This window comes from Triticum urartu, chromosome 3A (assembly GCF_056163025.1).
Source record: "Triticum urartu cultivar PI428250 chromosome 3A, HENAU_Tu73, whole genome shotgun sequence".
Classification (NCBI taxonomy): domain Eukaryota; kingdom Viridiplantae; phylum Streptophyta; class Magnoliopsida; order Poales; family Poaceae; genus Triticum; species Triticum urartu.
In genome coordinates this window covers 23,892,370-23,918,581 of record NC_141875.1, presented here as the reverse complement: position 1 = coordinate 23,918,581, position 26,212 = coordinate 23,892,370, and the positions used below count along the sequence as shown (strand labels likewise).

General features: G+C 44.5%; 1 pseudogene; it reads left to right on the top strand.

Annotated features, from left to right (window-relative positions):
* Nucleotides 1-6,196: 6,196 nt before the first annotated feature.
* The window catches only part of LOC125546523 (UDP-glycosyltransferase 72B1-like), a 36,805-nt pseudogene continuing 16,789 nt past the window's right edge, over nucleotides 6,197-26,212 (top strand).

Sequence of the window (26,212 nt, the reverse complement as noted above, 5' to 3'; positions counted from 1 at the left end):
GGACTTTTTAGGTCAGTGTTCCAGCATGAATGAAGCTGAGCTGCGTCCATGCATGGCAGGCATTTATATTGTTATTACTCTTCACAGGTCCATTATTCTGGAGACTGGTTGTGCTTTTATTCGTTCTTTCCTTGCAAATGAGAAGCTTGACAGGTCTCCTCTTGTTCATATGAAGAAATAAGCCTTGAGTATATCCAGGATGATCAAGGATTTTAAAACTGCGAAAATCAACCAGCTAGCCAATGGGGTGGCTCATGAAATTGCGAAGTTTAGCTTTATTAATAGATCTGATGGGATTGTTCTTAATAGTGTTCCGCCCTGCATGGTGAATTTTATAATGAACGATTGTAATAACCTTTTTTTAATTAATTAATATATGGGTCTTTTTCAGAAACAAGATCATTAAACACGAGGGTGAATGTCAGGTGAACTCGGTCCTCGTGCTTGGTACGAAAATGTCTAATCATGCCACATACATCACACCAATCTGGAAGCCGCTCATATTTAATCCAAAAAGATCTGGCATTTGCAATCTTTCACCATACAAATTCCAAGAGAAGTCATTCGAGGCTGTTTCAGCAGCATCAAACTCCCTCACCTTTGAGGCGGAGACTTTACCATTGAGTTGTACCCATCCGGCAAATCATGAATCGGCACCCAAATCTTGAACTGGAAATGGTCGATTCTAGACGTCTTAGAAAATCCATCATACGGAGCTAGGATAACCGGGCTGCCACGGAATTGCGATGGACCTCCTCCATTGCTTTGTCACCTTCCAAGGTTAAGGTCACCTTCCAAGGTTACATGTTCTAGCCGTTTCTTCTCTGGTGGGGGAAACTGAAAAACTCACAACATTAAGGTCACCTTCCAAGGTTACCTGTTCTAGCCGTTTATTCTCTGGTGGGGGCGTCGGCTGTGGTGCTCTCCGACATGCAATTTTGTTCTGGTGTGACCGTTGCACGAAATTCAACCATCAGATGCTGCATTTTGGCCTCGTATTATGCACTGGTCCTTCTGGCCAAGTCAGCGTGCAAGTTCTCAAGCCAACTAGTGGGCGATGGTATTTCCCTTCACCAGTCCCTACCTCCAACGGCATGCCTGGCACCGTGTAGCTGCCAAATACATACAGATGTGTTGTCCATGCCCTTTTTTAATAATAACCTATTGATTTGGCTGTTACCATCTCATTTCCACTGTTTGCAAGTCTCTTGTCGACATTCAAATATTCAAGACTGTTTCACAAGGAATAAACATCTTGATAGATATTTTTCATCTGTTTGTGTAAATTGTGACCTTTGAACTGAAAACATTATATTGTCCAACCCTTGCACCGAAAACATTATATGATCCAGTAATGGGAGTAACGACTGGTGCCCTCGTCCCTCCTATTGCCGTTTGCGTCCCATTGTGATTCATATTACCCTGACAAATTCTTGAAACTCACCGTTTTCAAAATCAATGGGCCTGCCTTTTCACAGTGCTATTTTCTCATCAACAAATAGGCTACGCCTTATCTCCACATCACTATGCTTGTCCAAACCAGCTGCTACTAGCGCCAATCACATTAATATTATTTTTACGGATATCCGTGGGAGAGAATTCCCACCTGAATACGTTAATAAAGAAGTTGCCGATAAATTCATGAGAGTTTCATGGTTGTGCTAATGTGTGAGAAGAGGTGGTTCCACCAAAACACCATGGCTACCTAAATTATGTTCTCTAAGCTTATGCGTTCATAGAGTGAAGTCCAATACAATGTATTCTGTTTATGAGGCAGTACTACTCGGACAACGCCACCGTGATTGAAGCAGAACAAGAACAGATGTATTTTCCAAAGGTCAGCATTTGAGTCCCTTCCTCGCTGGAGATATTCAAGCTATCCTGGCCAAGGTGCTACGTCGAGGCATCGTGAAGAGCGGCGTGCTTAGGCGCAGTGTTGCCTCGCTGCAGGTGAGCTCACCGTCAGCATGTACGGCATCATGTTGGTATGTATGCATTATCCCACAACTCTTTGTTTTCCTCCACTATCCCACAGACCTCTCTATCCGCTCAAAAATCCCACAGACCTCTCTCCAACTATCTGCTGGGACTACACCTCACATCTCTTACACTATAGACTAGCTACACTGTTTCCTGGCTCACTACCTTCTCTCGCTACCTCTTACTAGCAAGCCTGATTACATGTATAGGCTTCTGTTAGCCTCTCAAGTCTGAACTAAGCTCACGCCTCTCACACAACTCCTGGGATCACTCCACGACTATATATATGACCCAACCAAATCACTTGGCTAGTTGGCTGGCTACTCACACGATCCTGCACACATGACCCAACCAAACCAACCACTTTTGTGCTGACCGGCTCACTCAATCCACACTCCAGGACTGCTGCCTATCACCTACGACTCAACCAAACCAGCTACAGTACATGCTAACAACTTTTGACAAAAAATAGGAAATATTTTACTACTTTGATGAATGTATTTTGTATTTTCAACAGTTCACACACGTCCACGGGTACTCTTAAGCATACATGAACACCTAAGAAACAATCTGAATTTTGGTGGATTTGTTGTACTACAATACCACTCTACCCTGTATCTAAACCTTTCAGTTTGCGTCAAGGTTCGTGCTATCCTTATCTAGAAATTTCTCTTTTTTGTTTCTTTCAATCAAGACAACATTTGACCTTGAAACTTTGCAGTTCAACTATACACAAGTGCCACTCATTATAATAAAATGTTTCCAATTTTTTTGATGAAGCATAAGTTTGTCAAATTTCAAATTCTGAATTAGTTGTATCATTTTTAAACATTTATATTGCGCCAAAGGATCTGAACTGGTCAGACCCTTGTACATCACCAGGCTGCCCTTTTTTATATTGCGCCAAAACATCCGAAATTATTTCTGCACATGGTAGTACTTGTGTGTTGTTGATCTGCGAAGTTTCAAGATCAAATGTTCTTTTATTGGGGAGAAACAAAGAAAATCGAAATACAATTGCATGAACTTTGATGCAAAAATGGAAGGCGGTGATAGAGGGTAAATGATGATAATACTGTTAGTACTTTCCATAAATTCCCTGAATTGCATACCAGAGTACTATCGGTCAAATGCTGGTCTTGTCAAAAAGAATACGCCTTACATTTTAAAACAGAGAGGGAGTAGCAAGAATGAGATGATTTTGCCTATACTGTTTATGTGGCAGTACTACTTAAATGCCACAGTGACGCAGACGGACAGCTGGGGTAATTTCCAATGACTTAAATGCCACATTGATGTAGACAAACGGAGGCGGCAGGCGAGGTGAGCGGCGGATTGTACAACACCATGTGGGTACCTCTGGACTGTCTTTACAATTAAGTCGTTCGTAACTTCAAATGCAGATTTTGAACCACGAAGAAAGAGATGATGAGACTGGACCAAGAATTCACTTGTAGATCGTTAGCTTGAAGTTTAGTGTTACTACTGCACAAAAGCAAACTGTTAATATCTTGGTGTTTGTTTTCCTCCACTATCACACAACACATACGTACCAAGGGAGACACGCTCAGGGATTTGCTTTAGCCCAGAGGCATTTCTCCTTGGTGGCACTAGGACTAGTACATTATTTCCTGCCCTCACAGCCTTCTTCTCTGCTCTTTACTTCTCTTATATAGCAAACTTGGTTGCATGCATATGCTTTAGACTCAGCTAAACTCACGCTTCATACACCAGTCCTGGAATCACTTCAATAACACATGACTCAACCAAATCAGTTGGGTGGCTACTCACATGATCCTACATGCATTGGTGTCTACCTACGGCTCAACCAAATCGGACAGCTACATACAAACACTTCTATCTGAGTCATGTCTATCAACATAAACGCATCTTTTTTTTCGATAAAGAACATAAACGCATCTAACGTTTTTTTATCTTTCTACACTGTTCCTTTAGTTCTGTACTGCAGTTGCTCACATACAGCTCCTGCAGGGAAGCCGGCAGGCCCATTTCTGGCAATGATAGAATTCCTGGACAAGCCTTGATAGATAGTTTCTTGACGGAAGAAAGACGATGCAGTTCCTTAGGCAGCGATATGAGATCAGAGCAGTAGCAAAAATCAAGAATATGAAGAGATGTAAGGTGACAAATTACTTTGTCTTGTTCTTCTGTGAACGATCTCACATTCTTCGCCTGCAGAGAATTACCATCTCATTTCCACTGTTTGCAAGTCTCTTGTCGACATTCAAATATTCAAGACTGTTTCACGAGGAATAAACATCTTGATAGATATTTTTCATCTGTTTGGATAAATTGTGACCTTTGCACTGAAAACATTATATTGTCCAACCTTTCACCGAAAACATTATATGATCCAGTAATGGGAGTAACGACTGCTACCCTCGTCCCTCCTATTGCCGTTTGCGTCCTATTGTGATACATATTACCCTGACAAATTCTTGAAACTCACCGTTTTCAAAATCAACGGCCCCGCCCTTTCTCAGTCCTATTTTCTCGTCAACAAATAGGCTACGCCATATCTCCACATCACTATGCTTGTCCAGACCAGCTACTACTAGCGCCAATGAGAAATTTTTGCATACAGCTACAAAATGGCCCGGCCCAAGTCGCTCGATTCGGAGCGCTGCCTGTGTGTTCCGGCGACATGAGACAAATAGGGAAAGCGATTTTTATCCACACGCCTTAACTCCATTTTTAGTTTTCTCCATTGTGCTTATCTGTTGGGCCTTGATTACGACTTGTAGTCCGCCTGATCCATTAGCGTGCTACGCAATTTTTTTAATCCATACGACCCCCTTATAGGTAGGTAGAATCTCATCTGAGGTCTCCATTGACGCGTAGCAACGCTTGTCTGGCAAGCCTTAATTTCTACTCTATTTTCTTCTTCTTTTTCGACACCTGGTTCATTTGCCGCAAATGCTACGCCTTTTTCAAGACCGTAGCAACGCTTGCCTCAAGTGATATGTTATGTGGGCCGGCCCAACAATATGTACCGAGTGATTTTGGGAACCTTTTGATATCCGGTTAGTGAAAATTTTGCACTATTTTGGTTGGTTTTGGAAAGGTTCTACAAGGTTTTTATTTTTATTTTCTCTATTTTTTCATGTTTTTATATTCATTTTTATTTACGTTCCAAGTTTTTCCCCTTTTTTGTATACAAATTGAAAAATTGTTTAGATACGAATTCAACATTATTTAGATATATGTCGAAAATTTATCAAACTATACACGCTAAATATTTGTAAAATGAACATTGAATATTATAAGTACAAAAAAAACTTTTTAAGAACATGCATTAAAATTCATTAAAAAATATCATGAATATTTTTGTGAACATGTAAACAGTTGTTAGAACATTTTTTCTAAAATATCAGAAACATTTTATTATATGTTACGAATATCTTTTGAAATTGTGTGAACAACGTTTTTACATTTCATAAGCATTTTTTTAAAATGTCATTAAACATATTTTTAAGCTTGCTAACATTTTTAAAATTCCATGATTTGTTTCGAATTTTACATTTTGTTCCAATTATGAGAAATGTTTTTATCATTTTAATAGAATTCTTAGAAAATATCATGAACAAAATTTAAAAAATTTGAACATTTTTAATGGCACAACTTTTTTCTAGTAAAAGAGCATGAATAGGTTTTCAAAACTGCATGGATTTTTTTAATAGATGGAAAATGTTTTTGTAAAATTAAGTAAACTAAGTCTTTATATATGCATATATAGAGAGAATATTTCAAAATATAAGTAAACGTAAAAAAGCATAAGGAAAAAATTTGCTTCGTTGCATCAGTGTTGGGCTAGGCCCATGCGAGAGTGCGGTGTAGGCAAAGTTACCTTTGGTCTCGCAATAAGCGAGACCTTGTAGCGCCCTCATTTGGTGCCTAACTTTGAAGTTCTTCTTTTGTCCCCTGCATCATACATAATGGTGGCGGTGGTCACAATAAACCGACAACTTATTATCCGGCAACAACAATGAGCATTGCATGAGAGCGCATGCTCTTTCACCTTTGTTTGCTGACTTGGTTTATAGAGGCTCACCATCGTTGTCATGTCAACTCATGCTTTATGCTCTCCGATCTGCGAGGACGTGCATAAATATGTCTCTCCTCTCGCAGATTAACTGTGTTTGGATGTGAAGCACTACTGGGATATTTGATTTTGCTAGTGTCAGCGCACTCGAGGATGACATTAGGTAAGATATTAACTGTATGCTAAACATGTCGAGAACTCACCATTAGAGTAATATAGCTCGATGATTTGACATGGTTTGATTGTGGAGATTAATTGAATTTGCCCCTGTGATATTTGTATATTGGTATAGATCTTGAGCTGATGGATGGTGGTTGCCATGGGAAGCTGCCGCCGCTCTGCTTTTTCTTAGCTAGCTTAACGAATGAGATGGAAAGGAGAAAAGATGAGGAAGAAACAAGCGGGGAAGAGAGGTCGGTGAAAAGATAAGGTTGTAGATGGAAAGATGGATGAGCTTCACGGGGGATAGCAGTGTTGTGCCGAGGAGGCGGACGACGAAGATGCGTTTGTGAGGCTACTCACATTGGAGAGTATCATATATTAGTTTTGTGCATACGATAGTAGTGTATGATATCACCTTCATAGTGCATAGTATTATATATGATCTTATTTGTTGCCATGTATGACACATATTAGCGTAACATTTATACTGTGATAAGGTATCTGCGTATGTTACTCTAAGCCTGTCTCTCATCATGCTTCACCTCCCGGAGCTCGACAACTCCATGCCCGACGAGTTCCTGGACCTCCTCGAGCCCGTCAGGCTGCCCGGCTGCGTGCCCATCCCGCCGATCCAGGACAAGTATGACCCCTGCTACCGGTCGATGCTGCACCACGCTAAGCGCTACCACGAGGCCGAGGCCTCAAGAAGGACGCCGCCAGGGTGCTCTCTCACCCCAAGCTTGGCCGCCCTCTAGTGTATAACATCGGTCCACTCATAGTCTCATACGTGCCGACGCCAGCGGAGAGCCGTGCGCTGCCTGCCTGGACTAGCTTGATCGGCAGCCTCCCAAGTCAGTCATCTTCGTCTTGTTTGGCTCTGGAGGTTTGCTGCCGACAAAGCATATGCCTGAGCTAGCGCCTGGGCTGGAGCTCAGCGGGCAGCGCTTCCTGTCGGTGGTGCGGAGCCCGAGCGATGAGGGGGCCGTGAACGCCAACTACTACGACACCGAGAGCAAGAAGGACCCCCTGGCCTACCTCCCACAGGGGTTTGTGGAGAGTACCAAGGATGCCGGCCTCCTCGTGCCATCGTGGGTGCCGCAGACGGAGGTACTGGCTCACAGGGCTACATGATGCTTCTTGGTGCACTGTGGGTGGAACTTGGTCCTGGAGAGCCCGGTGCACGGCGTGCCCATGGTCGCATGGCTGCTCTACGCCGAGCAGTGACATAATGCTGTCTTGCTGATCGAAGGGGTCAGGGTAGCCATACGAGAGCCGGTGACCAAGAGAAAGGAGGAGATCGTCGTGGCAGTGAGGGAGGTGATGGTTGGCCATCGCGAAGGCGCAAAGGTAAGAGCTAAGGTGGCGGCGATGCAGAAGGTGGCCACGGAAGCTCTCCTTGAAGGAGGTGCCGCCACGACCATGTTGGATGAGGTGGTGCATAAGTGGACATGTGGCGGGTATTGCTAGGTGTCAGCAAACCTACCAATACATCTCGCTCCTTTTGTCTGTGTGCATCACGATGATGACATGTCCTTTTTTAAGAAATTATAAAAACATCTCTCTTCTTCAATGTGGTTGTATGACATTTTTGAGAGTGGATTTTCAACTTTATATTTGATGAAAGGGCTATTTTGCATATACTATGTCGACATGGCAATAGTCAAGTGCCACAGGAGCAAGTGAACACTGGTCTGGGCAAGTTAGGGCTCTCGACCAACAACTTATATAGTTTTAGAACTAACCTTTTCTTTTGAAAATGAGGATGTACCCCCGGCCTCTGCATCTGGACGATGCATGCAACCATTTTATTAATTATTCACAAAGCCCTTACAAGGTAATACATCAGTAAGTCTGAAGCTGTCATCTTGGCAACACCTGTCGCTACTCCTATCCCCGTGATGAAAGGGTGCCAAATGTCCAAGTATCAAATAGACATCGTACCAACACCTAACATCTAATGCCGGATGCCCTATCCAAGCCACAATACCTGGACTGGGTTACACACCGGTCCGGCGCACTTTCACTGGGCACCACATGCACATGTTACAAGGGCGGTCACCTCCTTCATCCATCGATCCATCCTCAGATCAAATACTGACGCATCAACCATGCCAGGTCTTTTTGCCATCGACGCCACCACGATGCTAGACAACATCATCCTCCTGCACGGTTCCATCACCACCCATCGGACGTTGAGTCTCCATTGCGCCATGCCGCCGAGATCTGCCGCCATCGATGTGTAGGATGAAGCACCGCACCACCCCCTACCGACGCCCAACCACCAAGCCGTCCACATGTCCGTCCAACTGATGAATGTCTCCAAAGATGATGCCCCCACGGGGGTGACAACGAAGACGTCGCCATCAACCAATCCAGGAGGCCCCTCAACGCCTCCAACGAGGGCTACGACGTCCATGGGCGCCGCCGTCAATGTTAGCCTCCTCCAAATCTGAGGTTTTCCCCGAAAATAATGGAGCGAGGCACGCCCCCACCATCGCCTCCAAGCAGGAAAACGATACCCACGGGCGCCACCGACGATGGTGGCATCCTCACCCACTTCAGCAGCTAGGACACCATCTCCTTCAATACTTGATCCGCCGCTGGGAAGCCACCGCGAGGCAACACCCACCGGCTAGATCCCTTTGGACTGACGATGAAGACAACTAAAGGTAGAGGAGGTCACACGCTGCGTGACCGGCGCCATGGCCACACACACATCGTCCCGAGGCACCTGCTAATGATGCACCGTCACAACCATGCCTCCAAGCTGTGACGGAGGGACTAACTTTCTCTTCTGAAGTTTTCTTATTGCGCTATCTCAGATCTGACTTCACCCACAATCAGCCCAAGATACATTGGCTTTTCGATGCTTCCAACCAAAAGTCACTTCTTTTTATCAAAGGATAACGGAAGACCACATCTTTTCGGTTGGATAGTGAAAATTTTACACCAGTTAAGTCACCTTCAAAGGCTAAATATTCTTCCGTTGTTGGCTGGTGGCGACAGAGACTGGGGTGCTCGGAGACGGTGAGGCTAGACACAGGTAAAGTTGCAGAAGTTCATGGGCATGCTACCGGGACATGCCAGTGCTGCGTGAGTAACATGGTGGAAGGCGCAAGTCTCGTCATCATAGAGCGATCACCGTTGGCTGAATAGTCACTATGTGGGTGAGGTCATACAAAATGATCTACTATCCATGCGCCGTGTGCACTTAGATTCTAGTCCAAATGGCTTCCAGCCAGCTGATACAGTAGGGATCACACATGGTACCAGTCATATAGGAGAGCATCTGGCTTGTTTGTTTCACTCCAACACCTCACAAAAGTAGTATATATAGCTAAATATATAGTCCACTAAGTCTAAGACTTTGCACTTCCACTTGAAGCTATAGCTCCCACACGTTGTGATGGACTATATATTTCACTCCAACATCTCACAGAAGTAGTATATATAGCTAAATAGACCACTAAGTCTAAGACTTTGCGCTTCCACTAAAAGCTATAGCTCCCACACGTTGTCATGGATTATATATATAGACGAGGATGCCTAGATCATCCGATGGCCATGTATGTAGTCATGAGTATATTACTGCACTCTGGGTGGAATTTTGTTCGGGCTAGTCACACCCTGTCTCTCTTTACATTCACTTTACACGAAGAATGCATACATGCACCCCATGTGTGACCCTTACAGCAGGAAATTAAACCGGCTGTTGCGGCATTTTGGCCTCGCGTGTTATGCACAGGTCCCGCTGAGCATGTCAGCGTGCAAGATCCAAAATTTAATTACCGAGGTGATCTTTTTTTGTAGTTGATAAAACCTGAATCATCAGTTCATCACCTTCATATGAACAATGTTGCTTCTATATAACCTTTTGAGTTAGAATGGAACTCCGTTATGGGCTAGCTCTCGCATGTAGGCATGGAATCAAATCTTTAGAAGTTCTAGCTCTAGCAGAAGAACACTTTCACATCTAAATACAATTTTTTTTGACAAAGGATGGGAGTTCCTAACTCAAAATAAAGCATCCAGGGGATACAAACACAATGAGCATACACACGACATCTACATGACTAGAATGCACACAACAAACACCAATGCACACACACAATGACTCACGCCAGCAAAGAGCAAAATCATACAAGATCGAAGTTATGCCTAGGCCGAAGACCATCCACAGCAGCAACTTCTTGACCTCAAGAGGACATCGAGAAAGATTCTCTAGCAGGGAACGTCGCGGGTTCCAACCACTAGGTATCCTGTGTTTTCATCCTAGAGATAAAGTTTGAGAAAATCCGAGTAATGCCTTTGACAACTAGAGTCAAACCTAGGGTTTTCACTTCGGACCTCAAGACCGAGTACTTGAGAAGGACCACAAAATCGAAGGCACAGGTGTTGTCGCTACCACTTTTCATCCCAATAGCTCATGTGTAACATGATCTTGACATGGAGATGTCATGCAAGTGAAGACCATGCCCGAACAAGCATGCAGTCAGCTGCGACAAAATTTGGTCGCCGCCAAAGGCTCCGAGCGACGAAGATCATCATCTCATATGTGACAAAGAATGATGAGGGATGAGTGCACTGACACCGCCAAAATACCAATTCAATAAATGGTCTAAATATCAAAGGAGAAAATCTGATCCATGAACTGCATACTAGAGTAATTGTTGGTCAAATATTTGTCTTAATGAGAGAAGTACGCCTTACATTTGTATTATGTTTATTCTTTATTTTTGACCACATGTTTTTCACCAGAATACATACACTAGTCAAAAGATTGTTAACAAGTTGGGGGACTTGTGCTAGTGAGCGAGGAAAGGTGGTTAGGCAAAGGCACTGTGGCTACCTTTAAACTTGGTTCTCTTCCCTCAAGTCCATCCCAGACAATGTTTTCTTTTTGGGTGGTAGTACCGGTCAGATGCCGCAATGAATAAAACAGACGATCAATTGGGGTAATTTCTATTGATCAACATATGAGCCCCATTCGTATCAGAGATATGCATGATGCCCTCGCTTGCATGATACGAAACGGCAGTAAGAAAAGGTGCATGCTTGCCTCGTCGCTGGCAACCTCGCCGTCGGCACGTAGAGTGACGCCATGCAGGTATGTTTCCAGTGTCCCACAACTCTTTGTTTTCCTCCACTACCTCACATATCTCTTTTCAACTAAATGCCGGAGCTGCATCTCACAGTTCTTCCCTTCACTCCCACAACTCATTCTCGTTGTTTTACACAACACACACGCCAACACAAGCACCAAGAGAGAAACACAAGAGGCCTTTTCCTCTCCTGTTAATTTCTCTTATATAGCAAACTTGGTTACATGTGTCGGCTCTTAGCCTCGACCAAATTCACGCCTCACAGCACCATTTAGTGGAATCACTCGACGATCACATGACTCAACCAAATCACTTGGCTGGCTACTCACACGATCCTGCATACATTAATGGGAAAACACGTATCGGTTAAGCTTGAAATGCATGTTGTATATCTTGAGGCGGTCCCCTATGGTTGAACTACTATCCCTGAAAAAGGCTTTCATCCAGATTTACAGGAGCAGTTTTAACATGCTCCTTCTTACCTCCCCTTTTCACATGATGTGGTGCGCTGCCGGTAGAACTCCATCTTGGTGAGCCTGGTGCCCAGTGTAGCCATGGTGGCGTGGCTGCTCTTCGCAGAACAGCGGCAGAATGCCGTGATGCTAACCGAGAGGGTTGAGGTAGCCATACGAGAACCAGTGACCAACCGAAAGGAGGATATTGCCGTGGCAGTTAGGGAAGTGATGACAGGCCAAGGCAAAGGCGTGGAGGTAAGAGCTAATGTGGCGGTGCTGGAAAAGGTGGGCACGGAAGAGACCATGCTGGATGAGGTGGTGCGCAAGTGGACATGTGGCTAACGACAAACCTACCATTTCATCTCACTTCTCCAATGTGGTTGTACGATTTTTGTTTTGTTCTCATATATTTTCATCGCCATTCCATTTTGAGATGCATAATTGTTGTCGATAGCTGAAAAAAATCGTTTGTGTACAGCCTGCAAACTCTTCCTCTTGCATCCTCTGGCAGATGCCGCCATATACCCAACATTACCATCGGACGATACCTGCTCATATGCTTGGTTGGTTGCTTCTCTTGGCTTCTGATCAGATATGTACGAAGATTGCTACCTTCTGCTTCTTCGATGCAGCAGCGATCCGAATGTGATTTTCTCACGGCCGAGCGACTGGAACATTTTCCTCTATGCGATGGGACAGTGGCCGGTATGCCCTTCCGTCCAGCGTCCCTTGCAATAACCATCTTCACCACGCGCCCAAACACACCCCCATGACCGGATCGAACAGGAATGACATCCACGACGATGTCGCCGATATATAGCTGCTGCACCCAAAAAGCAGAAGCTAGCAATCACATATTGGTACTTTTTTTCAAGGCGAAACAGCAAGTAAGCAAGGTGGTGCGCAAGTGGACATGTGGCAAGTATTGGTAGGTGTCAGCAAACCTACCAATACATCCCATTCCTTCTGTCTGCGTGCATCGTGATGATGTGCCTTTTTAAAGAAAGAAAAACACCTTGCTTCTTCAACGTGGTTGTACGGTATTTTTGAGAGTGGATTTCAAATTGTATTTTTGTAAGGGTTATTTTACACACGCTATGTCGACATGGCAACCGTCAAGCGCCACATGAGCAGGTCAACACTAATCTGGGCAAGTTAGGGCTCTCGATGAACAACTTGTATAGTTTTGGACTAGCTTGAAACCCCAAAAATAGTTATTGGACCTATGACTATGATACATTTACTCTTCTACATTTTTCTAATTGCGCTATCAGATCTTACCTCACCCACAATCAGTCCAAGATACATTGCCTGAAAATTTCACACTAATTAAGTTGCCACTGAAGGCTAAATATTCCTTTCATTTGTTGGCTGGTGGCGGCAGCGACTGTGGTGCTAGCCAACGGTGAGGTTAGGCATGAGAAAGTTGGAGAAGTTGATGAACATGCCGGGACATGCTCGTGCCGTGCGAGTACAACATGGTGGAAGGCGCAAGTCTCTTCGCGACAGAGCACCAACGTTGGCTGAGCCGTCACCATGTGGGTGCTTGTTGAAGTTATACAAAATGATTTACGTCCATGCGCCCTATGCACTTAGATTCTAGTCCAAAGGGCTTCCAGCCAGCTGATACAGAAGGGATCATACATCGTACCAGTCATATAGGAAAGCATCTGGCTTATTTGTTTCACTCCAATATCTCATAGAAGTAGTATATGTAGCTAAATAGTCCACGAAGTCTAAGACTTTGCGCTTCCACTTAAAGCTATAGCTCCCACACGTTGTGATGGACTATATATAGACGAACCAACATGCATGCATAGATCACTCGATGGCCATGTATGTTATCATGAGTATATTACCCCACTCCGTGCAATTTCGTTCGAGCTAGTCATACCTTGTTTCTGTTTACCTTCACTTCCCATGAAGAATGCATGCATGCACCCCATGTGTGACCCTTATAGCATGAAATTAAACCGGCTGTTGCTGCATTTTGGCCTCGCGTGTTATGCATTGGTCCTGCTGACCAAGTCAGCGTACAATACTTTCAAATAGAAGAGACTTTCTCGAGAAAGAAACCTCTCAAGAGATTGTATCCGTTTGACTCTTGACAAAGCTGTAATCTTTGCAGCGAAAACATTTTATGGTATAGCAATTGGAGTTACAATTGGTTTAAGGTGCTACTGCACTTCTTTTGTTGTCACCCTGTTGTTGATGCGGCCCATTTAGAAGACCACTCTCCCAAAAACTGGACATATATTGAAGTTATCTAATAAGACACTACACTTAGATTCTTGAAAAAATCGGCGTTGTCTTTTTCCTGCGCTGGCTGTGAGGAATGAGCACGCCAGTGGAGGATTATTTGGTCGAGGCCATATCTTGAAGTTACCGAACCTTTACAAGACAACTTTTTGTGCAAATAGAAGATAAAACAACTTCTATGTGGAAACCTACACAACATGTGTGACTCTTACCGGAAATTAAATCATCTGTTGCTGCTGCATATGGACTAGTGATATATGTGTCCTAGTCGTTATGGACACCACTCCAATAACAAAGAATTTTTCTTCTAACATTTTGTATTTCCTAAAGATGCGCTTCGGTTGCGGTGGGCTTGGAAGGCACGTACATCAAATAATCGTGCATGCAGCATCTTACTAAACCCTTTGGAAAATTTTGAAAGGCGTCTACTAAATGATGTTGCTCGTGTTGAGTTAGGCAACAGAAATAGATGTTTCTTCTGGACTGATAAATGGAGCAATGGTGCCACAGTAGAAGATATCACACTAGATGTTTTCAATTCCGTGCCTCCGGTCGCCGGGGAGAGAAGAACAATAGCACAAGCAATGATTAGTGAAGTATGGATCAAAGACATAAAGGGAAAAATAAATATTCACATTTTCCATCAGGTCTTAACCTTATGGGAGGTGATTTCTGAAGTTCAAATCACACATGGTGCTGAAGACAAATGGATCTGGTCGTGGAATTCTAAAGGTGCCTACTCGGTGAAATCTGTTTATAAAGTACACTTCGCTGCGTCAGTTATGTGTAGTATTGCTTACACCATTTGGAAGCCTTGGGCTCCTTTCAAATGCAAGCTCTTTCTCCGTTTGGTCGTCAAGGGGCGTGTCTGGACAGCAGACCGTCTAGCTTAGCGTGATTTTCCTCGTAATGCTACATGTTGTTTCTGCAACATTGCGCAAGAATTAGTTCATCATCTCTTCATGGGCTGCAGTGTAGGGACCATCATTTAGAGTTCAGTGCTTCTTTGGGCAAATCCAAGTGAGGCCATCCCCCAAAATGCTCCTGATCTCCGGGATTGGTGGCAAGACACCAGAAATAGAGTCCATGAACCCAGAAGGAATTCCTTGAACACTGTGGTACCACTAATTATATAGAGTTTATGGAGGGAAAGAAATGACAGAATTTTTTAAATTTGCGCACACCGCTTCAAGGAATCATCAATCAAATTAAGATTGACGCGGTGCAATGGGCAGAAGCAAGTCTAGGTCATTTTGTATTACACTAGTTTCGTTCAGTTTGCGGTGTCTGTAGACAATTCTGGTGGTTAGGGCTTTGGGTCTTCTTTGTTTGCAGTAGTTTAGGTTGTCCTTGCTGTAACTCTGATGGACTTTGGTTGTGTATTGCTCCCTCTCGCTTTAATATAATACATGCACTCCTCCTGCATGGTTCGAAAAAACCACAATAGTTTGCATCTTTAGACAGAAAGACTTCAATTTTTGAAATACGAAATCTGATTATTTCCAAGGCCATGGTTTTCTCGCAAAATAAAGCATTTTCTAATTGATACTACATACTTTAATGTCATGGTTGTAAGTGACCTGGTCAGCATGCAAAATCAAGTCCAAAATTTTGAGTAAAGATGCAAAGCCAACTAGTGGATGGTGCTTCCTTTTCCCATGCGGTCCCTGCCTCCAAAGATCTGTCTAGCCATGTGTACGTGATACATGCAAACGAGTTAACTACAGCGTTTTATTATACCCTCGCAATTTGGTTGTTATTGTCTCACTCTTAGTGTTTATGAAAGTTTTATTTTTAATGTGTTTGAGTCTTGTGTGCACATTTTCAAATTTCAAGTGTGTTTCTAGAGGAAGAGACTTTCTGAGAGATTTTCTTGTTTAGTTCTTTAGTGAACTGCAATCTTGGCACTGAAAACATTACATGATATAGTAATTGGGGTAACAACTGGTACCGTTGTCCCCCCCTATAGATGTTTGCACCCCGTTATGCTGAGGAAACCGATACCAAAGGCTCGTATCGAGCCTTACTATTACTTTACTCTTTTCTTTTCCAATGTGTTTTAAGCGGCACCCCTGGGGTGCTTTTTGTACACGCCCATGAGGGACTATGGAAACAGATTTGGACTAGAAATCCTAATACAATTAGGACTCGTACTTGCTCCTATTCCTAATCCTACATGTACTGGGACAACATGGTTAATTTCTACATTCACCTGCTTAACCTTGTAATAGAGGTAGACGTTTTGGGCATGCGGTTGGATGACACCCTCCTGTATCCATGTCCACAGATGCGGATGGACAGTGAGTCCATTTTTCGGCACCGAGTTGAAGATGCGCTTACGTTCCCTAAAAAAAACTTGAAAATATGTCACCGCACAAGCTTGCCAACATATTGGCAAGAGTTACATGCCTTTTCGCACTAGCGCATGAGTAGAGGTAGTTCGTCAAGATATCATAGCTACCTTCAAACTTAGTTGTCTAAACCTATGAGTCTATAGAGTGAAATTCGATACAATATGTTCTATTTATGTTCTTTCAAAAATTAATGTTTATATGGCAGTACTAGTTAAATGCCACAGAATGAAACAGGCAAACATCTGGGGTAATTTCCAATTATCAGGATATGCAGTTAGTTTCTCATTGGAGATATGCAATATGTGCTCACTTGCGTACTACATCCCGACATGGACAAGAAGCTCCTCTGTCCCTCGCGAGCTCACCGTTGGCATATACGACACCATCATTGTCTGTTCGAATAGCACTATCCCACAACTCTTAGTTTTCCTCCACTATCCCACATACCTGGTCGACTAACTGGTGGGGCTTCATCTCACAACTCTTCCCTTCACTCTTACAACTCTTTCTCCTTGTTTTACACAACCCACCACACACACGCACCGAGAGGGAAACACTAGATTTGCTTTGCGCGGAAGCATTTCTCCTTGGTGGCACTAGAGGCTAGTGCGTTGTTTCCAACTGTTAACCAAATAGCAAACTTGGTTCCTCACAGCCTTTTCCTCTCCTCTTGGCTTCTCTTATATAGCAAACTTGGCTACATGTGTAGGCTGTTAGCCTCAGCTAAATTCATGCCAAACACCATCACTAAGTGGAATCATTCAACGAAAACTCATGACTTAACCAAATTGCTTGGCTGGCTACTCACACAACTCTACATACATGCAAGGGAAAACACATATCTGCTAAGCTTGAAATGCATGTTGTATATTGAGGCGTCCACTTTTTTTTAACATAGGTGTCCCTCATATTGTTATCATACTATCATTACGAATTATTATGTGCATCAACACTGACCACAACAAGCTTCTTTTATTAGATGATCTCCAACCTATGCAACAGATATTCTTCGTATAAATCCACCAAACGGTCATGAGTTTCAGCCTCTTGGCAAACTCTTCAAAGTAACCGGCGTCAGAGAATTCATCCTGAAAATGGTTTCCCTGAGAAGCATGCCCACGACCCCTTCCCAGCCTATCACTATGTGCGCCACCACGACCACGACCACCAGTGAGCATAGTCGAAAGTAGTTCAAAGATAGCTAAACACAAATGTGTTTTTCTTCTGTCTTCCGCATCTCCCACCAAAAATTAAAAAGGTCTAAAAGCCCTGTTCAAGAATTCATCCGATTAACCAGTTAACTTGCCAATTAATCCCTACTCATAGGGTCACCGAGTAGCCGGTAAACTGATAAATTGTCCGACTAATTGATTAAATGGCCGATTAACTTGCCGATTAGCCTATTAATCCCCTACTCGCCAGCCAACCGAGCAGTTACCAGTTAACGATTTCCTCAACAATGTCTAAAAGTAAGGGAGGTATGGGATTTCAGGACCTCAGATTATTTAACAAAGCCCTCTTAGCTAAAAAAAGTGTGGCAGTTGTTCGTTTATCCGGAATCGTTGTGTGCTATGGTGATGAAGGCAACGTATTATCCTCTGGGACATATTCTTGATACAGTGGTTCCGCAGTCTGCGTCAGTGACTTGGCAAGGTATTATGCATGGTCTGGAACTTCTTAAGAAGGGAGTCATTTGGCGGGTGAGTGATGGATCTAGCATTGATATCTGGAGGGATAATTGGTTACCTAGGAGCTCTGGCCTTAAAATTTCAACTAAAAGGCATAATACTAGATTGAAGTGAGTCTCCGATTTGTTCTTGAGCGGGAGAAAGTTTTGGAATGAAAATTTGGTTAAGTATCTTTTCCATCGCCATGATGCACAGGAGATTCGTAAGATTCAGATCCACACTTCTAGGGATGAGGATTTTATTGTGTGGCACTATGAGAAGAATGGTATATTTTTCGTTAAAAGTGTGTGCAATTTAGCGCTTAAGTTGAAGGATAGTCACGATAAAGCGGGTCAATCTAGTGGCGAACCAAACGGAGAAAGAAGGCTTTGGAATCTAATTTGGAAAGCTAATATTCCTCAGATGATAAGAATTTTTGCATGGTGTGCCACATCTGATAGCTTGGCAGTCCAGACTAATAGAGTTAAACACCATCAGATTACTTCAGGTATGTGCTCTATTTGTGGAGTAGAAGATGAAAGCACTTTTCATGCTCTTGTTACTTGTTCAATGGCTAGTGCTATGTATTGGCTTTGAGAGAGTTGTAGAATATTCTTGATGAAGAATTTTTCAAATTCTCGAGACCATATTGGCTTTTGATTTTGTTGGCATTTGAGCTTGCAACAACGAGAGAAAATTTTGTTTCTTTTCTGGCAAGCGTGGCACCTGAGAAACGATTTAATTATTAGAAAAGGGAAGGAATCCTATCATGATATTATTGAGGTTGTTCCTAGTAACAAAGGTAAAGGAAAAAATGGGAGGTGCTATACCAATTTCCGCACCATTACAAGATCATATGGTGTGGAAACCTTATGATTATATCAAGATCAATGTCCATGCGACTTATGTGGAGAGTATTAATGCTGTTAGTGTGGGGGTGGTCACTAGGAACTCATCTAGTGAAGTTATTTTTTCTTTGTAGGACTTTTTGGGTCAGTGTTCCAGCGTGAATGAAGCTGAGCTGCGTCCATGCATGGCAGACATTTATATTGTTATTACTCTTCATAGGTCCATTATTCTGGAGACTGGTTGTGCTTTTATTCGTTCTTTCCTTGCAAATGAGAAGCTTGACAGGTCTCCTCTTGTTCATATGAAGAAATAAGCCTTGAGTATATCCAGGATGATCAAGGATTTTAAAATTGCGAAAATCAACCAGCTAGCCAATGGGGTGGCTCACGAAATTGCGAAGTTTATCTTTATTAATAGATCTGATGGGATTGTTCTTAATAGTGTTCCGCCCTGCATGGTGAATTTTGTAATGAACGATTGTAATAACCTTTTTAATTAATTAATATATGGGTCTTTTTCAGAAACAAGATCATTGAACACGAGGGTGAATGTCGGGTGAACTCGGTCCTCGTGCTTGGTACGAAAATGTCTAATCATGCCACATACATCACACCAATCTAGAAGCCGCTCATATTTGATCCAAAAAGATCTGGCATTTGCAATCTTTCACCATACAAATTCCAAGAGAAGTCATTGGAGGCCGTTTCAGCAGCATCAACTCCCTCACCTTTGAGGCAGAGACTTTACCATTGAGTTGTACCCATCCGGCAAATCATGAATCGGCACCCAAATGTTGAACTGGAAATGGTCGATTCTAGACGTCTTAGAGAATCCATCATACGGAGCTAGGATAACCGGGCTGCCACAGAATTGCGATGGACCTCCTCCATTGCTTTGTCCAAATCACCAAGGCACAAAAACTTTGATATGAACAAATTATCCACCAACGATCTAAACTTTACTTCCAGAGCTAGATCTCTTGTAATTCTCATGTTTTATAAAATAATCTCACTATACTCTTAACCTATGTGGAGTCTGATGACGGCCACTCAGCAGGTTGCCTCCGCCAGCAACAATTCTTCCTTCTCAAACACCACATCATCAAGATTGGCTTGAGTCAATCCGAGCCTCTTCACCATCTTTTCAAGGTCATGATCCATAGACAAACTAGACACCATCCTTGAAACCTTGGACACCTGAGACTATCTCATGATCCAGACCCGAAGGCGCGCCTGCCCTCCAAGCAGTCGCACCAAAGTCGGTATGTGACACAAGGTCGCCCCTGAGTCAGCCTGAGTGGGGATTGCCGATGGGGATCAGGCGGGGTGGGGGTGGGATACTCAACGTGGCCAGAGGACGATGCGAGGAGGTAGACCTAACATGAGGGGGAAAACTCCACAATAAAATCCACGCGAATATTGTGGCTTCCATGGCTTAGATATGCGTGAACCATTTTCCGTTTTTCAGTACTACTGTGAGACATTGTTGCTTGCTTACGAGCATTCCAAGCGATCAAGTTAGGACCCAGAAATACCGCATAACCCCCCGTGGATCGCCTGTCATCAGGACTACCAGCCCTATCTGCATCAGAAAAAGCTGAGAGCTCATACGAGGGTGCAGGCTGAAGAAGCAAACCATCGGAGGCAGTAAGACTGACATATCGCAAAATACGCTTCACAGCTGACCAATGAGACGTCCTAGGTGCATGCAGAAATTGACACACACGGTTGACTGCGTAGGAGATATCAGGCCTGGTAATAGTAAGGTATTGCAGACCACCAACGAGGCTGCGATACTCAGTAGCATCATCAGAGGAGAGAGAGTCACCATCAAGAGCAGACAACTAATCAGTGGCAGACATCAGAGTGATAGCATGTTTGCATTTGAGCATTCCAGCACGGTGCAACAAGTCCAAGGAGTACTTTTTCTGAGTGAGAGTCAACCCAGCGGAGGACCGTGAAACCTCAAGACCAAGGAAAAAATGCAGAGCACCTAAATCCTTGACAGCAAAATCGTCACTGAGGGCAGTCACAAGACGACCAGCAGCAACATCAGAGGAACTGATGAGAATGATGTCATCAACATAAACCAAGAGATACATCGTAACCTCAGAGCGCTGTAGGAGAAATAGCGACGTATTAGCAGTGGAGGGAGTAAAACCAAGAGCCCGAAGAACAGATCCAAGGAGAGCATGCCATGCACGAGGAGCCTGTTTGAGTCCATACATCGCCTTAACCACACGATAGAGATGATGAGGGCATGCCGGATCAACGAAATTAGGCGGCTGACGCATATAAACCTCCTCCTCCAGAATTCCATGTAGGAAAGCGTTCTGCACATCGAGCTGACGAAGGAACCGTCCACGAGTAACAACAAGAGACAGTAGTAATCGAATAGTAGTAGGCTTGATGACTGGATTGAACGTGTCTCATAATCAAGACGATACCTCTGTTTGAAGCCCTTGGCAACTAATCGTGCCTTGTAGCATTTTATTGAGCCATCAGCATGTCTCTTGACTTTAAAAACTCACTTGTAATCAATGACGTTGACACCAGATACTGGAGGAACAAGATGCCAAGTGTCATTCTTTTGTAGAGCCTGAAATTCCTGTTCCATTGCATCACGCCAGTGAGGGGTACTCAGTGCAGCCTGAAAGTGATGAGGCTCTGCAGTGGGATCGACAGCAGTGTGAGCCATGCACGTAGCAAGCCACGCAACCGTCCCATCGTGCGTTCCTTTGGACAAAAGACACCGGATTGGCTCCGTGTTCGAGGATGAAGAGTGACAGCAGGCTTTGCTGGCAAAATCGATGCAGCAAATGACGTTGACGAGGCCGGCACAGAACCAGATGAGTCGAGATCATGGGAGGCCGAGACAGGGCTGGTCGGCGACCCGAGCGCTAAGACGGGACTGGCCGGAGAAGGTGACTGCACCTTCGGGCCAGTGGAGGCAGCAGCCGGCCCAGGCGAGAGGCCCGTCAGTGCGGGCGAGGCCGACACCGGCCCGGGCGAGACGACAGCCAGTGGACCAGGCGAGCCCAGCTGGGAGCCGTGGCGGGACCGGCGCCCGCGGGACAGCCTCCACGGGTGAAGCGGTGACGGGTTGGCGGGTGCCACTGCTGCCACCCGACATGCATGGCGCATGCACGTCTCGATCAGGAGACTCATCCGTGACCTGTTCATCAAGAAGCTCAAGCCGAGTGTCGCGTCCAATACCCGCATCATGATTAGGAAGCAACGCAGGGGCATATGCAACATCCACAAATTGATTAGGCGAAGGTATAAACATGGGCACCGGTGATGTAGGAATGGTAGAGTGAGTCGGAAGTGCATAAAAAGGGAACACATTTTCATCAAACACAACGTCACGAGAGATGTAGACGCGATTGGTAGGAACATGTAAGCACTTGTACCCTTTGTGAAGAGAACTATAGCCGAGAAAAACGCACTTCTTAGACCGAAACTCTAGCTTACGTTTGTTATACGGACGAAGGTGAGGCCAACATGCACACCCGAACACTTTGAAAAATGTGTAGTCTGGAATCTCATTGAGCAAGAGTTCAAGCAGGGTTTGCATTTTCAGAAGTCTTGAGGGAAGCCTATTTATAAGAAAACAGGATGTGGAGAAAGCATCACTCCAGAACCGAAATGCAACGGATGCATGAGCTAGCAAGGTTAGGCCAATTTCAAGAAGATGACGATGCTTACGCTCGGCAGTTCCATTCTGCTGATGTGTATGAGGACATGACACACGATGCGAAATCCCAAGTTTGTTAAAGAACAAGTTGAGGTTGTGGTATTCACCCCCCAGTCGGATTGAACATGGATGATTTTCTGCTTAAGAAGACGCTCAACGTGTGCTTGAAACTGAATAAAGACATCGAACACATCAGGCTTGCGCTTAATAAGATATAGCCAAGTAAACCGACTATAAGCATCAATAAAACCGACATAATAATTATGACCACTAACGGACGTCTGGGCATGACCCCATACATCAGAAAACACAAGCTCAAGAGGATGTTTCACAACACGACTAGACTCTGAAAAAGGAAGTTGATGACTCTTGCCCTGCTGACAGGCATCACAAATAGTTTCAGCACTTTTATTGGACATAAGTGGTAGTTCATGACGATGCAATACATGTCGAACTATGGGAGCCTCCGGGTGGCCAAGGCGCGCATGCCAGTGTGTAGGCGACACACGAACACCACTGAACACCTGAGGAGAAGACGGCATGGAAGGTGGGCGCGGTGTTGGAAATATGCCCTAGAGGCAATAATAAATTGGTTATTATTATATTTCCTTGTTCATGATAATCGTTTATTATCCATGCTAGAATTGTATTGATAGGAAACTCAGATACATGTGTGGATACATAGACAACACCGTGTCCCTAGTAAGCCTCTAGTTGACTAGCTTGTTGATCAATAGATGGTTACAGTTTCCTGACCATGGACATTGGATGTCGTTGATAACGGGATCACATCATTAGGAGAATGATGTGATGGACAAGACCCAATCCTAAGCCTAGCACAAAGATCGTGTAGTTCGTATGCTAAAGCTTTTCTAATGTCAAGTATTATTTCCTTAGACCATGAGATTGTGCAACTCCCGGTTACCGTAGGAGTACTTTGGGTGTGCCAAACGTCACAACGTAACTGGGTGGCTATAAAGGTACACTACAGGTATCTCCGAAAGTATCTGTTGGTTTGGCATGAATCGAGACTGGGATTTGTCACTCCGTGAAACAGAGAGGTATCTCTGGGCCCACTCGGTAGGACATCATCATAATGTGCACAATGTGATCAAGGAGTTGATCATGGGATGATGTGTTACGGAACGAGTAAAGAGACTTGCCGGTAATGAGATTGAACAAGGTATTGGGATACCGACGATCGAATCTCGGGCAAGTATCGTACCGATGGACAAAGGGAATTGTATACGGGATTGATTGAGTCCTTGACATCGTGGTTCATCCGATGAGATCATCGTGGAACATGTGGGAGCCAACATGGGTACCCAGATCCCGTTGTTGGTTATTGACCGGAGAGTTGTCTCGGCCATGTCTGCATGACTCCCGAACCCGTAGGGTCTACACACTTAAGGTTCGATGACGCTAGGGTTATAGGGAAAGTATGTACGCGGTTACCGAATGTTGTTCGGAGTCCCGGTTGAGATCCCGGACGTCACGAGGAGTTCTGGAATGGTCCGGAGGTAAATATTGATATATAGGAAGTATGGTTTTGGCCAACGAAAGTGTTCCGGGCATCACCGATAGTGTACCGGGATCACCGGAGGGGTCCGGGGGTCCACCAAGTGGGGCCACCAGCCCCGAAGGCCTACCTGGGCCAATAGTGGGAAGGGACCAGCCCCTAGGTGGGCTGGGGCACCTCCCACCAAGGCCCAAGGCGCCTCCAAGAGGGGAAGGGGGCAAACCCTAGGGCAGATGGGCCCCAAGGCCCACCCCAGGTGCGCCTCCCCCTCTCCCCCTTGTGGCCGCCACCCAGATGGGATCTGGGGGCTGCCGCCACCCCTAGGGAGGGAACCCAAGGTGGGGGCGCAGCCCCTCCCCTTCCCCTATATATACTTGAGGTTTGGGCTGCCCAACACATGTGATTTGCTCTCCCAGTTGGCGCAGCCCTACCCCTCTCCCTCCTCGTCTCTCATAGTGCTTAGTGAAGCCCTGCTGGAGTCCCGCGCTCCTCCACCACCACCACGCCGTCGTGCTGCTGCTAGATGGAGTCTTCCCCAACCTCTCCTTCTCCCCTTGCTGGATCAAGGCGTAGGAGACGTCACCGGGCTGTACGTGTGTTGAACACGGAGGTGCCGTCCGTTCGGCACTAGGATCATCGGTGATTTGGATCACGACGAGTACGACTCCATCAACCCCGTTCACTTGAACGCTTCCGCTTAGCGATCTACAAGGGTATGTAGATGCACTCTCCTTCCCCTCGTTGCTAGATTACTCCATAGATTGATCTTGGTGATGCGTAGAAAATTTTGAATTTCTGCTACGTTCCCCAACAGTGGTATCAGAGCTAGGTCTATGCGTAGTTACTATGCACGAGTAGAACACAAAGTAGTTGTGGGCATAGATATTGTCAATTATCTTGTCGTTACTAGTCTTATCTTGATTCGGCGGCATTGTGAGATGAAGCGGCCCGGACCAACCTTACACGTAAGCTTACGTGAGACCGGTTCCACCGACTGACATGCACTAGTTGCATAAGGTGGCTAGCGGGTGTCTGTCTCTCCCACTTTAGTCGGATCGGATTCGATGAAAAGGGTCCTTATGAAGGGTAAATAGAAATTGGCATATCACGTTGTGGTTTTGGCGTAGGTAAGAAACGTTCTTGCTAGAAACCTATAGCAGCCACATAAAAACTTGCAACAACAATTAGAGGATGTCTAACTTGTTTTTGCAGCATATGCCTTGTGATGTGATATGGCCAACAGGATGTGATGAATGATATATGTGATGTATGAGATTGATCATGTTCTTGTAATAGGAATCACGACTTGCATGTCGATGAGTATGACAACCGGCAGGAGCCATAGGAGTTTTCTTAATTTATTTATGACCTGCATGTCAACTTAAACGTCATGTAATTACTTTACTTTATTGCTAAAGCATTAGCCATAGTAGTAGAAGTAATAGATGACGAGACAACTTCAAGAAGACACGATGATGGAGATCATGATGATGGAGATCATGGTGTCATGCCAGTGACAACGATGATCATGGAGCCCCGAAGATGGAGATCAAAAGGAGCAAAATGATATTGGCCATATCATGTCACTATTTGATTGCATGTGATGTTTATCATGTTTTACATCTTATTTGCTTAGAACGACGGTAGCTTAAATAAGATGATCCCTCGCAATAATTTCAAGGAAAGTGTTCCCCCTAACTGTGCACCATTGCGAAGGTTCGTTGTTTCGAAGCACCACGTGATGATCGGGTGTGATAGATTCTAACATTCGAATACAACAGGTGTTGACGAGCCTAGCATGTACAGACATGGCCTCGGAACACATGCGAAACACTTAGGTTGACTTGACGAGCCTAGCATGTACAGACATGGCCTCGGAACACGAAAGACCGAAAGGTCGAACATGAGTTGTATAGAAGATACGATCAACATGAAGATGTTCACCGATGTTGACTAGTCTGTCTCACGTGATGATCGGACACGGCCTAGTTGACTCGGATCATGTTTCACTTAGATGACTAGAGGGATGTCTATCTGAGTGGGAGTTCATTAAATAATTTGATTAGATGAACTCAATTATCATGAACATAGTCTAAATTGTCTTTG